The sequence below is a fragment of the Tamandua tetradactyla genome, chromosome 7 (assembly GCF_023851605.1).
Source record: "Tamandua tetradactyla isolate mTamTet1 chromosome 7, mTamTet1.pri, whole genome shotgun sequence".
NCBI classification, from domain to species: Eukaryota; Metazoa; Chordata; class Mammalia; order Pilosa; family Myrmecophagidae; genus Tamandua; species Tamandua tetradactyla.
In genome coordinates, this window is record NC_135333.1 from 65,464,619 (window position 1) to 65,482,671 (window position 18,053).

The 18,053-nt window shown below is 51.2% G+C and overlaps 1 protein-coding gene and 1 long non-coding RNA gene across 11 annotated transcripts in view; one reads left to right on the top strand and one right to left on the bottom strand.

Annotated features, from left to right (window-relative positions):
• TSPAN9 (tetraspanin 9) overlaps positions 1-18,053 on the top strand; it is a 214,768-nt gene that overhangs the window by 165,769 nt on the left and 30,946 nt on the right. The window lies entirely within an intron of this gene.
• On the bottom strand, positions 9,686-17,171 carry LOC143691357 (uncharacterized). The gene is made up of 3 exons (XR_013179478.1): positions 17,115-17,171; positions 15,777-15,917; positions 9,686-9,785 (listed from the first exon to the last, which is right to left on the bottom strand). It is a non-coding gene; the product is annotated as an uncharacterized LOC143691357 (long non-coding RNA).

Below are 18,053 nucleotides of genomic sequence, written 5' to 3' on the forward strand. Positions count from 1 at the left end.
CCCCAAATGTGCTGTGAGGTTTTGGGCAAGTTATTTCTTCTCTGGTCCTCAGTTTCTATTGACTATACTTATGAGCTCCAAAGACCCTTCCCTGCTGATTCTTTCCCTCCTAGGATGTTGATGTAGGTTGATTGTTGGGCGTTGCATGTCCTTCTGTGAGGCGGTGCCCATAGCTGCCATGCACTCCAGCATTGCACAGAAGTGAGCTGTGGGCCCATGTTCAGAGGGAACCGGCAGAAGGACATCTGAGCAGGAACTTGTAGGAGAAGTGAGAGTCCCCAGACCTGTAGCTTAGCCTCTGAGCCAGCCCGAGAGAGCTGGGGTGTGAGAGGGCTGGTATATATATGGGGGAGGACATCATTGGATGGGCCTTAAAATCCATTTTAGAGAAAGTGGTCCTATAAAGAGGCATCTTTTTAAGCCTCTCATAAGGATGTTTTACTTTTCCCATGAAGGTTTTTATTTTCTTTCTCCTCCTTGACATACTATGTGGTTGTTGAGTTTCTTATAGCATTTTCTAGTGGATTGACCCACCTCCTTGCCACCACTGTCATCACAGCTACCACGTTTGGCCATCTGCAGTGGCCCAGGCCACTTGCTGGGACTTGCTCATATTGCCTTACTGAATTTCCACTTCAGCCTGGGAGGTGGGGCTAATGCTATCCTCCTTTCACTCAGAGGCTCAGAAAAGTTGAATAACTTACCTGGCTTTGCACAGTTGCTGGTGGTAGCTCTGGCCCTGTCTGGCTTGAGGCTCCCCTCTTCCCTCTGGCCAACCCCAGATGGCTGAGCCCTAAGCCGAAGAGACAGGGCTGCTGGCTAAGGAGCTTAGTGCAGAACGAGAGCACAGCCAAGGGAAATTGAGTCTTGGGATCAGCAAGGCGGGAGAGGCCCCTTCCTCCGCCCCCCTTCCCCTGGCTCCTTCTCCATGGGCTTGCGTTGCCTGGGTTTGGTTGAGGCAGGCAGCCAAGGGCTCGCCAATTTGCTGTCTCCTTGGATCTGGCTGTTGGGCAGGCACAGAGCCCAGCTGGATTGCCTGTGATGGGGGTGGGGCAGGGAAGTAGGAGGCAATAGAGCACAAGGCCACTGCCTCTGAGAAGCCTTCTCTGATTGAACCACCCACCTGCCAACTGCTCCGGTGCTGCTTGGCCCCCATGTTCTGCATGCCTGGGAACCAAGGGTTGATCTTCCAGGTCTTGCCTGCTATGGCCTGGTGAGTGTCAGCCTCAGGAACACGGCTGCCTGTGGACACTCTGCCCCAAACAGTATATTGTCAGGTGATGGATGCTTAAGAGACCCTGTTTTGGATGGCATCCCCAACAGTCTGCTTGGAGGTAGAGAGATGTGCTGTGACTTAACTTTCTTGGTCCAGATTCTTGACTCCTTTCCAAGGATTGTCAGCTACATGGACCCTGGTCTCCTGCAGGCTGGTGGCTCCAGGCAGGTATCATGCTTACTCTGGGCCTTTCTTCTCTCTCCCCTTGCCCCTCACCCATTCCCACAAAACCTGTGACTATCCTGGGAAATGAAGTATGTGGACTGTCCCTGTTACCCCTCTGCCTGGCTGGGTGGGAGGCCAGGCCTCATTCTCTGCCAGCTGCAGCCGTAGAGCTGGGTCCCAGCTCTCCCAGCCCTCCCCAGATGGCAGGAGGCACACAGATGAGGGTGAGAGACTGCTGGCAGTGTCAGCTCTGGGAGGATGTACTCTCTGCATCCCCAGATCCCGTGTGGCCAGTAGGCAGAAAGCCTCATGGCGTGTCCTGCCAGATGGTGCACCCTGGCCAATCCCCTAAAGGGGACCATCTGGCTGATGGTGTCTTTAGTCATGGGTGTGAGAGCATGGGTAACGGGGGAGAAAGGGTTGGCAGGAGCCAAATCCTGTTGGAGTTGGCCAGCAGAGCAGAAGGGCGTATGGCCTCTAAGCCTTTATCCCATGAGTCAGGAGCCTCAAGTGGCTCTGGGTCAGGGCTCTCTCCCTGCAGGGGACACTTGACACAGCCTCTCTCTATATAAACAGCACCAAGCTATTGATGCTTCACGGATCACACCTGCCAAGCCTCATACCCCTCTCTGGGATTTTGCTTCTCCACTCTCTAGGTGTCCTAGTCTTTCTGGGACTCTGTAGATCCTCAGAAGACAAATCTGTGTTCTGTGGCCTGGCTCATCTAGGGGCTAAGTATTCCTGGGAAGAAGCAAGGAAAATAAGAGCCCACATGCCCAGGTTCCCACACCCCTCTGGGCCCAGGCAGGCTCAGCTCCTCTGCCTCTCACTGGCAAAGCCCAGTTCTGGAACTCGGCACCACTCACATCAGACCATCCTGGGCGGCCAAGCGAGAGAGCAGGTGCCTGGACCAAGGCACATTCCTTGCACCTGCCAGCCGGTGGAACAGCCCCGAAGGTGCCAAAGCCTGTTCCGCCTCTCAGGCCGCTGCCAGAGGGAGGTGTCCAGGGGGTGCAGGAAGAGCATATGAATGTCCTAGAAACTGCTCCTGGGTTGCTACCCTGAAAATGGAAAGGGAAAACTGACTCTTGCAAAGAGAGGAATATTTTTCACTTTTGCGTGCTACGAAGGAGGGAAGCTTGTTGAGTGGAATCCTGGACATGTTGGAAGGAAAGAAGGAGAAAAGTGGGGACAGGATTTGCCCTTGATTTGCTATATGCCCTGGGAACACCACATCGGGAGGGGAAGGACCGCCTGTTTCCCTGTCCTCATCCACTTTCTTGGGGGCATGGTGGTGGAATTGAAGCTGCCAGGTCAAAAGAGAGTGGTGTGGAGGCTTCAGCTTCTTTCCCAATGCCCCAAACATTCTTTACTCTCAGGTGCTGCAGGTCCAAGAAGTACAGCCAATATCCAAGATGGATTTGCATCTTATTGCATCTGCAATGGGCAGAGGTTCTTTGTGGCTTTGTGTGCTGAAGCATCTTTGCTAGGCAGGTGTGCCACCACCATGGACAGTCTCCTCTGACCGTGGGGCCTCACATGGCTGTCCCCCCTCCTCTTCCCAGCTCCAGTGCTCCCACCCAGGGCCTTGGGGAGCCTGTGGCTACCGCCTCAGTGACAGAACTGCATCTGCCTAGGCTAGAAGGATCCAAACGCTGCTTCCCTGCCGAGGATGCTTCTGCAGTGGTGAGGGGAAGCAGGCAGATGGGCATCTGGCAAAACTTCCACTCAAATTGCTTGGCATTCTGAGTCCTTGATCCTCTCGGTGCCAGGGAGCAGTAGCCCAGTTGTTCCAAACCTGTACTGTCTGGGTCAGTGTGTCTCTGACCTTCCTAATGGTTCCTCCAGTTCCAGGCCTCATAACAGACTCCTTCGGGGTAGGGCAGAGCAAAACAGGAATTGGTGTCTATTTGGGGTATGCTGGCATCTTCCGTTGCCCCCCTTTCCAAGTGGTGTCAGCCCCCCTGCCATCCCAGTCCTGCAGGAAGGGCCCCTGGGGGCTGCCGGGGAATGACTCTGCCCCGCAGCCTCACCTGTCTGCTCAGGGCCCAGGGGAAGAGCCGAGCCCATTCTGGGGGCAGTGGCATCCTGGACAAGGTGGGGTGGCTCCCAGGATGGATGTTCTTTTGTGTGTTTATGGCTCCTGGGGTGGTGAGTGATCTGAATAGAGCGTGGCCCTGGGGGAACCGGTGGATGGAAGGATGGAGGTGTGCGAGTTTGGCCAGGGTGGAGCCAGGTGCATAAAGGGTGCTCAATATATGTCTCCTGTCATCCTCTTGGGGGTGACCTAGAGCCTGGCCAAGGCCTGGGCCCGAGTAATTAATGTCACAGCAGGAATGGTGTGACAGAGACCTGTGTAACTTACTAAAGACAGAGTCCAGGAGGGGGGCGGCTGATGGACTTTGGTGGACCACTCTTCCCCAGGGGTGGTCAGCCTCCTGAGATGGGTGGTGCACAGGCCAGCTCCGAGGAAGGGGATGGGACACAGAGACCCAAGGGGGCCCCTGAGGGCAGGGGAAACTGCAGAACGGTCTGAGATAGTGGCGGGCCTAAAGGACTGGCAAGATCTGAAGGCCTCCTGAGGGCAGACACATGAGGGGAAAGGGGGCGCTCCTGTACACAGAGGAGCATGCCACAGGGGTGGGAGTGAGTCTAACCTACACCCGGGGAGGTGAGCTGCCATGTGGGTCTCTAACCCAGCACCCTCCTGTCCATCCCAGCGCTGCTTGCTGCTTTTCTGGTTGACTTCCTTCTAGCCTGTTACCCTCTGCTGGGCTCCCAGGCACCTCTGGTGAAAGGAGTGTCTCCCCGGCTCTGCGCTGAAAGTGCCACCTTGTCTCCCTCCAGCTGCTGCCCTGCCTCCCTCTCTCTAGCCCTCTCACTTCTGTTTCCCTAGCAGGGGTATGTAGCTTTCGCGCATGTGTGCCGTGGGGGGGGGGGGGCGGGGGGGGGGGGGAGGCTCACTGAGCCTGCCGGAGCAAGGTTTCGGGGCGCATCTTAGTCCGAGGATATACCGCTGTCCGCCTGCCCTGCCTGCAGATCCCGCCCCGCTGTCGCTCTCAGGGTTCAGGGAACGGCCACTTCGTTTTACCCAGGGAGCTCATGGCTCCCGGAGTGCCTGTTTCATGAAGCTCCCTGGCCCTTCATGGACACCCACTGCCCTTAGTTACCTTTGCAAACTTCCTTCCACGTGCTGTGGACCCTTGTTACAACACTCTCCTTACCTTTTCAGGCCGGATTTAGAGGTGGTGTCATTTCCCCAGGGATGTTGTTGGCCAGGGCTGGTGGCAGAGCTCCCTAAAGGGGCTGCAAAAGAGGGTTAGGGGCTATAACTCTGCCCTTCCTTGGTGATGCTGTGCTCTTTGGCTTTTTAAAAAATTTACCTTTTTTCTAATTACCTTGAATATGATTTTGTTTATGTGTTAGAAACTCATTAAAATTTTTTTAATTAGGGAAGCTATAGATTTACAGAAAAAACGTGTAAAAAATGCAGCGTTCTCATATGCCACCCCCCAGTACTAACACTCTGCATTCGTGTGGTACCTTTGTTAGAATTGATGAAAGAATAATTGTACTATTCACTATAGTCCATAGTTTACATTACGGTGTATTTTTTTCTTCCCATATACCTCTCTGTTATTAACACTTGGCATTAGTGTGGTACATTTGTTATCATTCATGAAATAATATTTTAATAATTGTACTATTAACTCTAGTCCATCATTTACAAAAGGGTTCACTGTATTACGCAGTTCAATGTTTTTTATCTTTTAATTTTTATTCTAGTAACATATATACAACCTAAAATTTCCCCTTTTAATCACATTCATGTATATAATTCAGTGCTGCTAATTGCACTCACCATACTTTGAGATGACATGCTCTCCTCTGAGGTTCCTTCTACCTCTGCTCCTTGTCCAGGGCTGCCACGTGATGCTGGACCCAATGTGCCTTGTCTCTGGTCCTTTCCGCGCCCTTGCTCATCTTCCTTTCCCTTGACCAACCTGCCTAGCTTCTTGGTTTCAGCTGTGAACTCTGGTAATTACGTCTTAAATTTATAAAGTGATTTTGAAACTTACTGAGCATTTTATATATGTTACAGTTGTTTCTTAATAAGGAAGGAATGAGATGGATGAGTTCATTCATTTTTTGTGTGATAAAACTGGCATACAGGAGGGTTAAGCTGCATTTGTTTGGTTACACCCCCATCCCAAAAGGATTTGATTTTGAGTTCATAGGACGTGGCAGAGCCAGGGACTGAACCCCCATCTTCTAATGCTATGGCTAGCAGCCTGTCTTCTCCATATCTGCAGCTGCACCTTGCGTTTCCTCCTAGATTGCTGCACCAAGTCTTCAGACTCAGCTCAGGTCACCCTCTTATTTCAGAAGCCTTCATCTGTGTTCTGTTATTTGGTTCAATAATTGATCCCCCCACCTGCCCATCTCCCACACTCAAAACGGCTGATTGCTCTGGGTCTGGCTTACTCACCTCTTGCCTTGACATTGAATTCTTCCCTGATCTCCTTGTCCCCATTTTCTCTGAGTTTGTACAATGCTGGATTCCTCTTCTGATGCCGTAGCATGCTGATAGCTCTCCCTGCGCTCACTCCCAAGGCACCACTGCCACCAGCACTCAGAAACCAGCTGAGTTTACCATCACCTGGACCTTCCAACCTGGAGCCACAATCTTTTTTTTTTTTTTGGCTTTTATAAAGGGGATTTATTAAGTTACAAGTTTTACAGTTATAAGGCCTTAAAAATGTCCAAACTAAGACATCTAGAGAAAGGTACCATCACTCCAAAGAAAGTCCAAGTGGTGTCCAGGATTTCTTTATCAGCTAGGAAGGCACGTGGCTGGTGTCAGAGTTCTTTGCTTCTAATTCGTCGTTTTGTGCTTCTGGTTACAGTGGCTTCCTCTCTAAACTTCTTTTGGCCCTCACTTAGCTGCTCTGGGGCAAAATATTGAGTTTCATCTTTTAGCATCTCCTGGGGCCAGAGATTTCTTCTCTCCCAGCTTCTGTGTTCAGATGGCTCTCTCAGCCCCTTCCGCATCTCCAAATGTCTGTGTCGGTGAAGCCACATTCTTGAAGACTCAGGCATTCCATGAACCAAACACACCCCTCTTGGTCCTCTCTTCAAACCTGCCACCACACAGCACCTGGGTGGCCCAGTGGACCTGCCCAGGAGATGTTGTTCCCTGTTCCACTTTCTTCCCCTGCTGCTTTTCCTTCTTCCTGCCCACTGTTATTGTATAGCGCATTGCAGGCCCATCCCCTTTTTCTTAAACCTCCCATCTCAGGTGCCAGTTCTTCCATGAAACCTGCCCCAAACCCCAAAATAGGAACTCTGAGCTCCTCTTGCCCTTGGCCTCTCTCCTACATTCCGTAACACTCTTGACTTGCACCTTGGTTATTTATGTCCATGTCTGGCATTCCTTGGGTGCGGAGTCTACATCTGACTTTTCCATGGCATGACTATGGATTGTTGTCAGCTGCTACACACCAGGCACCTCCTGGGTAACAGGCCCCATCCTAGGACTTCTCAGATAAGCCATTTGATTTCATCTCAGATGGTCCAGATGGGGCAAGTCTTCTTATTTTCATTTTATGAATGGGGGAACAGCCCCAGAGAGGCTATGTCACTTATAGCCTCTGAGTGCATTATAGAGCTGGGACTTGAACTCTGAGTATCTAACTCTGAATCCCGCTTGCCTTCCTCAGTTGCTGTGGTGTTAACTGTCCTTCTTACCAGGGGCAGGGGCAGGGGCAGGGCTGACTTAAAGGATTGAGTGCTGGTTTAGATGCAGAAAGTAGGGCAGCCCAAGCTATGTGAGCAACCTTTGCATTGGGCTCCGATGTGTGGGCAGGCTCATCTGGGAAGGTGAGGAGTGCCTCAACACCCTCGCTTCCCTTAATGGCCCAATCCAAATCTCTCTTGAGCTCAGCCATCTTTTCATCCTGTGCTACCCTGCCTGAAAAGGGGCCCCTTGTGTTTGCCCACTGTGTAAAGAAGAACTGCCTTTTATTTGTCCTCAGATAATTTTTTTCAAACTTAATGGGATGACTGAGGTTCTATTTCAGGATCTGTTGACCAGCTCTGTGTTGATTCTATTACTGTGCTTTATCTTGCAGATTTTGATGCAATCCCCTGTTTTCCCAGAATGAGGGGTTCACTGCTTTTTAGGAGTCACCCTCATGTCTTACTTTTTTGTTTGTCTTTTTGGGTAACAGTGTTTCAGTGTGAAGTTGGGTCTCCCCAATAGAGTTTGAGGCACCCTGAAGGCAGAGCCATTATCCCCCCTTCCCCTAGATCTGTCTACAGCCAGCACACATGGGAAAACCTCCCCGCTACTTGGATATAACCACATGAAGCCCTGCTGACCCTGCTTCCACTGCCCAGCCTACTCAACCATGCTGAGATCGGCTTCTCCACAGCCACAAATATCACCCATTCCAGGTTGGCTGGCACGGCACTGGTCCATGACACCAGAACTCTTTCCCGGAGTTATGACAGAGCATTAGAAGTATGTGGAGCTCAGCTCTTGGGCCTCTGTGCTGATCGTAGGCTGCCAGGCCTAGGGCACAGCCAGATTAGTGGCCGTAATGGCTCGCCAACTGCCCTGATGAAGGGGCTTAGACTCTAGAGGAATTGAAATTAGTCAAGGGGACAGGGTAGGAGGCGAGCAAGGCACCGCTTTCTGTTTCATGAGTTTCTCTTCTTTACCTTTCTGTCCTCCCTTTCCCTTCCTTCTTGGCTCCCTTTTTTCTTCATCGTTCCCTTTTTCCCCTTCCCCCTAGATTTTGGAAGTTATCACAGTCATGGGTGTGACCTGGAACCACCCTATCTCACCATCAGAGATCCAAAGAATTTCCTGATGGTGGCCTCATGTCATCATGGGTTACCTACAGAGGTTACAGGCACTCTTGAATTGGAGGCTTTTTTGGAGATCGTTAGGGAGCTTTGGGGCCCTGAAGATCCCCAGAAGACACCACTTCTAGAATTAGGGGAAGGAAAATCACCCCAAGAATGTACTCACTAGAAGTCAGGTGCTGTCCCATGGAATCCCTGAAAAATACAGGGAAGTCTGAGTGCTGTTTCTTTCCCAGAAATGAAATGCACTTCATTGCAACGTTCTCCCCAGGTGTCTGTGAGTGTACTTGGGGGGAGCTGAAAAGAAGTTTCCAGAGTGGCCAAGCCTGACTAAGGGTGAGGTGTCTGAGATGGGGGGAGGAAGTTGTTTCTTCTTTTTAAAAAAAATTTTTCATTATAAAAATAGTCTGTGGTCATTGGAAAGTATTGGAAAGAATAGAGATACAAAAACAGCATAAAATAAAAATCACTTGTGATGCTGTCATACAGAGATAACCACTGTACCTTTTTTTTTTTCACATGGGCAGGCACCGGGAATCGAACCCGGGTCCTGGGGCATGGCAGGCAAGCACTCTTACCTGCTGAGCCACCGTGGCCCGCCCTACCACTGTACCTTTTGATAGGTGTTTTAGTTTGGTAAAGCTGCCAGAATGTGATATACAGAAATGGGTCAGCTTTTGCAGTGGGGATTTATTAAGTTACGAGTTACAATTCTGAGGCTATGGAACTGTCCAAATTAAGGCATCAACAAGATGATACCTTCACTGAAGAAAGGCCATTGGTATCCAGGGTTCTTCTGTCCATGGGAAGGCATCTTCTGGTCCTTTACTCCCAGGTTTTGCTGCTTTTAGGTGCCATTTGTTCTTGCTTGCTTCTCTAGGGACACTTCTCTGAGCTCTCTGTGTCTTCTGTGTCGCCTAGCCTCTCTGGCGCGTTTCTCTCTCCCTGCATCCTTCACTTGGTTTCATCTCTCTGTTCTCTGTAACTGGCTCTCTGTGTTTCCTGTCTTCATTCTCTTCACAGAGGGCTGTAGTGAAAGTATTAAGAGCCACTTTGAATTGGGTGGGTCACATCTCCTTGGAAACTACTTAATCAAAAGGTCCTACCCACAATAGGTCTGTACCCACAGGGATGGATTAAAAGCATATGGGCTTTTCTGGGGGTACGTAACAGCTTCAAGCCAGCACAGTTGTTTTCTAGATATGTGTATGGGGGAAGGGGGTTATTTTGTCGCAAAGGGTAGCTGTAGTTATGAGGAACAGAGGAACATGGAGGACAATAGTCCTGAACCTCCACACCCAGAGGTCTGAAACCTAGGTTCATTCCCTTTCTAGACCTCAGTTTCCCCTGCGTGAGGTGTGGGTGTACCTCTCCTCTGCAAGGTTCTGTGAGCTGGGCCCTTCACCTCCAGTGTTCGCCAGCAAGTCACAGAGGGGACAGATCTCTTCATTTAGTTGATATTCTCAGCCTTGTCCTGGAAGGAGAGTGGGTAGGGAGCCCCTCTTTGTCCTCTGGTCAGGCTGGGCCTCCCACCCCTGGAGCAGTGGGCAGCCAGTCCGCACCAAGCTGGGGCACCCCCTGGGGTCAGGGCTCAGGGAGCTGACAGGAAGCAGGCCGCTGCTCCCAGGGCACACCTAACAGAGAGTGGAAACCCAACAGGCCGTGGAGGAGCTCCTGACCAAAGCAGAGGTCCCTGTTCAAGGGGCCACAGGGTCTCTGCCTAGCTCTCCAGGGCGGGCGGGTCCCCCTACTTCAGTGGCTACTGCTGGTTAGCTCTGGGGTTCTGGGGAGTGAGGTTGTAGATAGTTTTTCACCTCATAGGTTCCAACGCTCAGTTCCCATCTGCCCTCTGGAGCCTCACAGAATCACCGCAGGCCAAGTGAGCCATGGCAGTCCTTCCTGGATGCAACACCTGCATTCCTGCTTCTTGCCTTGCCCCCAGTACTCTTGGGCTCAAAACCCCTAGTTCCCACACCAGCTTCCTACAGGCAGCGTGATTTTCACCCTGTCCGGCTGAACCAGTGCTCCTGCGGCTAGAGAGAGGGGCTGTGTCTGGCGAGGCCCCCTGGAACAGGTGAGGCTGGCATGGCATTTGGAGGGCACAGTGACACGGCGCGATGGGGAAGCCCGCTCTGTGACAGAGAATGGCATGCAGGAATGTCCATCCGCAGCAGGTGTGTGTGCGCGCCTGGGAGGGGAAGCTCTGGCCGGGCCAGGGAGAAACCCCAGCCCCTGGGGCTCCCCCCAGCCCTATGCCCTTATATAGTCGTCCCTGTGCTCTGGAGCCCAGGGGTGGGGACAGAGCCCCCTCCTACTGTATACACGCAGGAGCCTCCGCTCACTGGGCCCCTGGCCGGCTCTCAGGGTCGGCTTGTCGTCACAGCCGAGTCAGCTGTTGGTTTGGGAAGCCTCCCCGGTCCAGCATTTCACGGTGCACAGCCAGAAATACACCCCGTCCATGTGCCAGGAGCCCTGGCTCTTGGCACACTTCTTCATGGCCTATTTTAAACTGAAAGGAGAAGGGAAAAGTGCCTCCCGGACCGAGCCAAGAACCCTTCCTTTGCGGGGCTGAGGGCCCTGCCCTGAGGGCTTGTCCCTTTCTCCCTCCATGGGCCAGTGGGTTTCTATCTTGTGGGAAGGGGGCCGGGTCAAGGGGAGAGGGTTTCAGGGCAGCCTGGAAGAAGGTTTTAACAATCCCATGGGTGAACCCCGCCCCCGCCCTGAGGACCTGGTTTGTATCGCTGTCCCCTGCCCTGCTGTGTGGCCATGATAAGCCAGCCCACCTCACTCTTCCCACCTGTAAGATGGGGCCCATGGTGACCTGACCAGCCTCCCAGAGGTTCTCCCGTATCCCTAAGAGCAATCGTCCACACGTTCCGTGACTCTGCAGATTCCCCATCATCCTGTTCCTTTTCCCAAAGTCACTCTCTCCCACCGACCAAAGCCCACCCTGAGCCAATGCAAGTTCCTAAGAAGACCACATAAACAGATGATGGAAAAAAGGCAATCTAGCTATTCCATTACTTATGAGGCTGCCTGCTGGCTCCGTGGGCTAAGTAATAATAACCCGTCATGAAGGGCTCAGAATGAACCTGTACTTCAGGCCTCGCATTCTGGGAACCACCTGCAGAGACTCTCACTCTCCGGGGAAAGCTTGGGGAGTTCCTCACTCTCTCCCAGCCTGTGTCCCCCTCACAGGTTGTAGTGAGGGTGCTGTGCGATACCGGGTGAGTCACTATGTCGTGCACCCCGGCCGCAGTGGTACGCCCTGCGCTGACTCGCACGTCCTCAGACACACCCCTGGTGATGCTGTGCTGACGAGGGAGCCGAGGCTCCAAGGGTCGACTTAGGTGGAGAACAGTTGCCCTTTGTTGAAAGTCCCCAGAATGCCAGGCAGGGGGTTGGGGTTACTGGTTACTGCCCCAGGACCCCTGTCAATAGGGGATAGGATGCCAGTGGTGGTGGTGACGGGGTGTACAAGCTGGGGGGGGAGGGGAGTTAGGGCCACAGTGTGTTGGGTCTCCAGCGGCAGTGGTTCTGGCCAGTGGCAGGGGCCAGAGGGAGCAGGCGACCCACGTGTCTCTGGGACTTTGTGCCTTCATGCATTGGTCCAGTGGAGCACACTTCTGGTTGGGCCTCCACATCACCTTTGGGACTTTTAGAAAATACAGATGCATAGTTATAGGCCTGAAGATTCTCATACATGGCAGATCCAGAGTGGGACCTAGGCATCTGTAATTTTAAAAGTTTCTCAGGTAGTTCCGATCTCCAGGAGGGGAGTGGACAGGTCAGGATTGTGAGTCAAACTGGGCTGGGAGTTAATTCCAGCTGTACTGGTGTCCTCTTGGACGATAAGGCCTTACCCCCAGGACTGGCCTGAGGGTTACATGGAATAATGCATGTAGGTATGTCCAGAAAATGGTGACAGTGGTAATGATCTTTGAAGCACCCACTTGGCCAGTTCCATTCCTCCATTAGGTCCTGCTCTTCTCTCCTTGGACCAGTGCTGTTTGCCTTCAGGGCTCCAGCTTCATTTGTATACCTAATCTGTGCTTATATGCTCTCTTCCTTGCCCCATTCCCCCTTAACACCCCAAACTTGACTGCCTAAATGCAAAGGGAGTCTTCTCATTTTAGAGGCGAAGAAAAGCAGAGCGCCTTCTGCAGCAGAGATGAGACCTGGACGTGAGCTGGAGATCTGGTGCCCAGCTCTACCCGCTCCCCTGGCCCGGGCTTGCAGCCACCCTCTGAACCAGCCTTGCACCAAAGTTCCAGGCCCCAGACTAAATGCTCAATGCATTTCTTCACTGAAGAATGGGCTAAAGACAATGACTTGGGTTCTCACCCATCCTAATAACAATGATAAACAGTAATGATAACTGAGGATGAGGGTGATGGCAGTATCCAGCACTTGCGTGCCAGGTACCCATTTAAGGGTTTTCTGCACGCTTTGTAACAGTCCCGAGAAAGGAACCCATTTAACAGATATGGAAAATGAGTCATAGATGAACTGTGAATTGCTAAGGGCAGTGTTTTCAAGCATGCATATCCCCAGCCTGTCCTTTTAATGTTCCAGTGCAATTTCCGCTAATGGTCCATGAATGGTAATGGGCTGTTTTCATGTGGGAGTTTCTGTGCCATCCTCTGACCACTGCACGGGGCGGATGCTCCATGCACACAATTGTGTTGACTGTTGAGCAAATTGCATTTGTCCGTTTCCAGGGGACAGAGAGGAGAGGCTGGCAGGAGGGCAGCAGCTGCCCTGTCTCCAGGAGTGCTGCTCTGACGCCAGCCTGCCCACCCTGTGGACTTCCTGCCGCAGTCACCAGCTCCCCTTTGTTCCCCAGAGCCCAGAATAGCCGTCTCCTGTCAGGGGAGACAATGAGGGGCACGTGGCTGGGCTGGAGGGATAGTGGGTGAGGGGACGGTCAACTTGGGGCTTCCGGCTGGCCTTGTCTGTCCCGCCAGCTCCAGTCTTTTTATAGAGAGGCTGCGGGAGGTGAGCCCGAGTGAGTTGTGCATGGGCATCATCTGTCCATGGCATGCGGACCCTTTGCAGGGGTGGCCTAAGGAGACGTGGCCCCTGGGCTGACCTGGGTTTGAATCTCCCCAGCAGCTGACTCGCCCTGCCTTCGGCCACATCACGTCATGGGAGCAGCCGGTGAGGGCGACTGCAAAAGGAAACCGGCAGTGCCCAACCCAGCTCTATTATTAAACTTTCTCCAGCACTTTCTCCCCACTCAGCCTTTGCCACCATGTTCATGATGTTGTCCCTGTACTACCCCAGAGGGACGTGGGCCATTGCAAGTTGGTATAGGGAAGGCAGCAAGGGGGCTTGGGCTTGTGTTATTTTCATAGAACCACCAATGAGATTTCTTTTCTTTTCTTTTTGGTGGCAGAAGGATGACTAGTTTTCAGAAAGCACTTTTTAGGTGAGGGGTAGTTCTAGCTCCGTAACCAGAGGCTGGAGACCCTTTCCCTCTAGCATAGAGTGAATGTGTCTTTTAGTCAAACGTGCTTTAGGTGACCTCTTTGTGGAAGCAAAAGATTGAACCCTTGAGGACGTGTTGTGTCAGAAAGTCTTAGAATTCTCAGTGGTGCAGGAATAAGGCTAAGGGTAGCGTGCAGAACAAAGCAGGACTATCTCCTTGGTCTCTCTGGTCTGAGACGTGACTGCAGTCAGGGCATGGGCATTGGCTCTTGAAAGTTGCCTTTGCATCAGAAACAGACTTTTTGTCCTGCGCACTGCATCCTCGGATACAGACTGTGGGCTGGCCACACCCCTCTGTTGTCATCATGCCTGGGGGACTACTGTGCAGAGGGCCAGCCCCTTCCTGGTGCAAGGCTCCTTTGCATAAGAGCCCCCATCCCCACCTTCCAATCCCACCCCTTTTGTTGTTTTGCACTTTCTCCAGATTTGTTGAGTTGTTAGGGGCCTGGGAGGTGGTGAAGGGATAAAGGAGGAGTCAGCAGCTGGTGGGAAGTGGGGATAGCCCTGTCTCCAGGCCCAACTGCAAGCTGGTGGGAGAGGCTGGAGAAGCCAAAGACTGGGGTCTTCATAAGGAGCTGCCCAGCCAACGTTGAGACCCTGCAGGATATGGCATTCAAGAAATCAGGGGTGGTGGGGCAGGCACGGCCAAGCATGGTGGTGTCCCTGAGGCCAAAGCCACAAGCCTGGCGTTTGCGCATGGCAGGAGGTGCCCGGTCCACCCCAGAAGGCGAGTAGGGTATAAATAGCTGATGATGGGCTGCGTGAGAGCTGCCTCTAGCGTAATTGTCGATTTTGAGAGTGCGCTGGCTGGGGTTGGGAGTGATGGACGAGGTTAAATTCGGCCCTGTTAGCTGATTGGCATTTCTTGTACTGGGTGCTAATCCTTTCAGGAGGTCAGATAAGCTCCCTAGCGGTGCCCCTGATCTTGACTTTGGAGGCCAGGTTAACTCTTTCAGGGAACTGCAGAAAACCTCCCAAAGTCACAGCCACTCAGTATTGCCAGAGCTGATGCTAAGAAGTGAACATCCAAGGGAGGGGTGAGTCCCTGAAATACAAAATGGACTGCTGTGTGACCAGCTCTTCAACAAGACTGTCTCAGAAGGGGCGACTGTTCTGGAACAGCCCTGTAATGAATTGAAGCAAGCAGCGTCTTTCTGGGAGTAGCTTAGGCCCAGGGAGAAGCTGAATTTGTTGACTATCAGGGGTGAGTTGGATGGAAGCTGCTGGGCAGGTAAAATTGAAGGTCGGGATTCCCTTCTACCAGTCCTGTCAGCAGTCTGATGAGTCAGGATACCCCTCTCACCAAGTGTCCAAGGAGTGAAAACAGAAAGCTGCCACTGCCACTCATTGGGCTTTTGGGGTTTCTTGCTCCCATTCCATTCTGCAGGTGGTGTAGAGTCTTACCTGTTTTGCAGAGAGAAAGGATGGACTTCTGTCCGTTTCTTACTCTCCAGGGGTCTCTGGGGCAGTGGGTGTGCTCGTTCTCTGCTGCCAGCCGTGTATGAGGCCCTTGCTCCTTTTCCTTTGAGGGCCCCAGGGGTTGAGCCTCCAAGTCTTACCCTCCTGCCTTCCCTGAGGTGGAGAATCCTGCTCTACTTCCTGCTGGGATTTATAGGCCATGCTCCTGGGTTTCTTGGAACCTCTTCTTTCCAGGACCATAAACCCTGGTCCCTATGGAGTGCCACTGCCCCCAAAGGGCCATCCTCTGCTGTACGGTTACCATCTCTCAGCTGCAGGTACGCCCCCGTCACGGAGCCGAAGCATCCAAGAACAACAGCGATGGCTTGTGCCATTACAAACTCAACTAGCTGAGACTCGCTGAGACACTGCGGAAATAAATTATCCCCAACAAGCTCGCCCATTAAAAACCAGGCCCCGCTGCTGCTACCTCCTGTCTCCCTTCTTGCTGGCATCTCAGCAGGGTCTCGAGGGCCAGCCTGCTGCCTGTCCTCATTCTCATGCTTATTTTGCCTACCGGGAAGGCTTCTGTCCAAACACCGAAAGTGACGCGGCAGGAGATGTTGACAGGCTGAGGTCTTGTCAGGCAGGTGCCCAGAAATGAGAGAATCAGACTTGTGCCTTCTGTTTCTTCATGCCCTTCGCCAGAGGAAGACACCTGTGAAGGAGGAGGGCCTTAGCTGGCTTCTCAGGATAGACCTGCAGACAGAGGCACATTGGGGGATGGCGAATCCCTTTCCCGTTTTTGCTGAAGTTTGTCATTCATAGTGGGGTATGCAGAGCGATGAGGTCAGCTCAGGGAGGACCTTGAAGGTTAGGACACAGGACTTGGGCTTCTACTCACATGGGCAGTGGGGAACCTCTGAAGCTCCTTGTACATGGAAATGGCACGGTAGAAGTGGAGTAAGTGACAGGTTGGCAAAAACCATGGTTCTGAGACGGTGTTGGCAAGGACAGGCTTTCTGAGGGGCTAGTTGGTTGTCAAGTGTCTGTCTGCAGGCGCAGCATGGCCCTGATTGGGCTGAGTGTGCACCAGGTGTTCCCAGTCCCCAGGCTTTGAGGGTTCACAAAGTAGGATCCCTGCCAACGTTCTGCTTTTTTTTTTAAACTTTTTAATTGTATAATATAACATATATACAAAGCAAAGAAATAAAAAAGCAATAGTTTTCAAAGCACTCTTCAACAAGTAGTTATAGGACAGATCCCAGAGTTTGTCATGGGCTACCATATGATCCTTTCAGATTTTTCCTTCCAGCTGCTCCGTAATATAGAAGGATAGATGGCTTAAATATTTTTTTTATCATCACAATCGACTTTTTTTCCTTCTTTTTTGTGAAAAATAACATATATACAAAAAAGCAATAAATTTCAAAGCACAGCACCACAATTGTAGAACATATTTCAGAGTTTGACATGGGTTACAATTCCACAATTTTAGGTTTTTACTTCTAGCTACTCTAAGATACTGAAGACTAAAAGAGATAACAATTTAATTATTCAGCAATCATGTTCATTTGTTAAATCCTATCTTCTCTATATAACTCCACCATCACCTTTTGATCTTTCCATCCCTCTCTTTAGGGATATTTGGGCTATGGCCATTCTAACTTTTTCATATTGGAAGGGTTTGTCACTAATACGGGGTAGGGAGATGGAACTATCTGATGTTCTGGAGAGGCTGGGCCCTCTAGGTTTCAGGACTTATCTGGACCAGGAACCCATCTGGAGGTTGTAGGTTTCTGGAAAGTTCCTCAAGTGCATGGAACCCTTGTGGAAGCTTATATATTGCCCCAGGTGTTCTTTAGGATTGGCTGGAATGGTCCTGGTTGGGGGTTGGCAGGTAGCAAGGTCTAACCAAAGCCTCCGCGAGAGCAACGTCCAGGGTAGCCTCTCGACTCTATCTGAACTCTCTCTGCCACTGATACTTTATTACTTTTCTTTTCCTCCTTTTGGTCAGGATGGAATTGTTGATCTCACAGTGCCAGGGCTGGATTCATCCCTGGGAGTCATCTGCCACGTTGCCAGGGAGATTTTCACCCCTGATGTCATGTAGAGGGAAGGGAAATGATTTCACTTGCAGAGTTGGACTTAGAGAGACTGAGGCCACATCTGAGCAACAACAGAGGTCCTCCAGAAGTAACTCGTAGGCATGCCTATAGGTAGTCTAAGCTTCTCCGCTACCTACATAAGCTTCACAAGAGTAAGCCTCATGATTGAGGGCTTGGCCTATTGATTTGGGTGTCCCTAAAGTCTGACACAGTATCACGGGATTCCCTGATGGTAAGGTTTAATAGTTCCATATTCTTTCTCCCACCCCTTAGGGGACTTTGCCAATACTTTTTGATTATCTGCTTAATATACTCTAGGATGTATCCAGTAATTACAATAATCTATACAGGATTAAAGGACCTCTTTCTTATTCTGGGCCCCCTGTGTTTCAATTGTTCAAATGAGCTATACAGAGAGATTGAGTTAGATTATGCACTACAGAAAATATCAGTTCTAGACCAAATAAACCTTTCTTCCTTTGGTCTCGAAGAATATATGTGGTTCTAAAATATAGGCACTGTCTTCCTTACCCCTGTGTTCTGAATTACTTTAACCCCAACCTGATCATTCTTATCTCTAAATATCAAATTATATATATATAACAGCCTCTTGATTCCAGAAATAAAAATCACCACTCCAGACTTAATGTATCTGCTCTAAAAGCTTACTGTCTAGGCCCCTGTTTTCTTATAAGCATTTTCTAAAGATGACCACACCATCGTTGTTCTTTTGTTTCTGACTTATT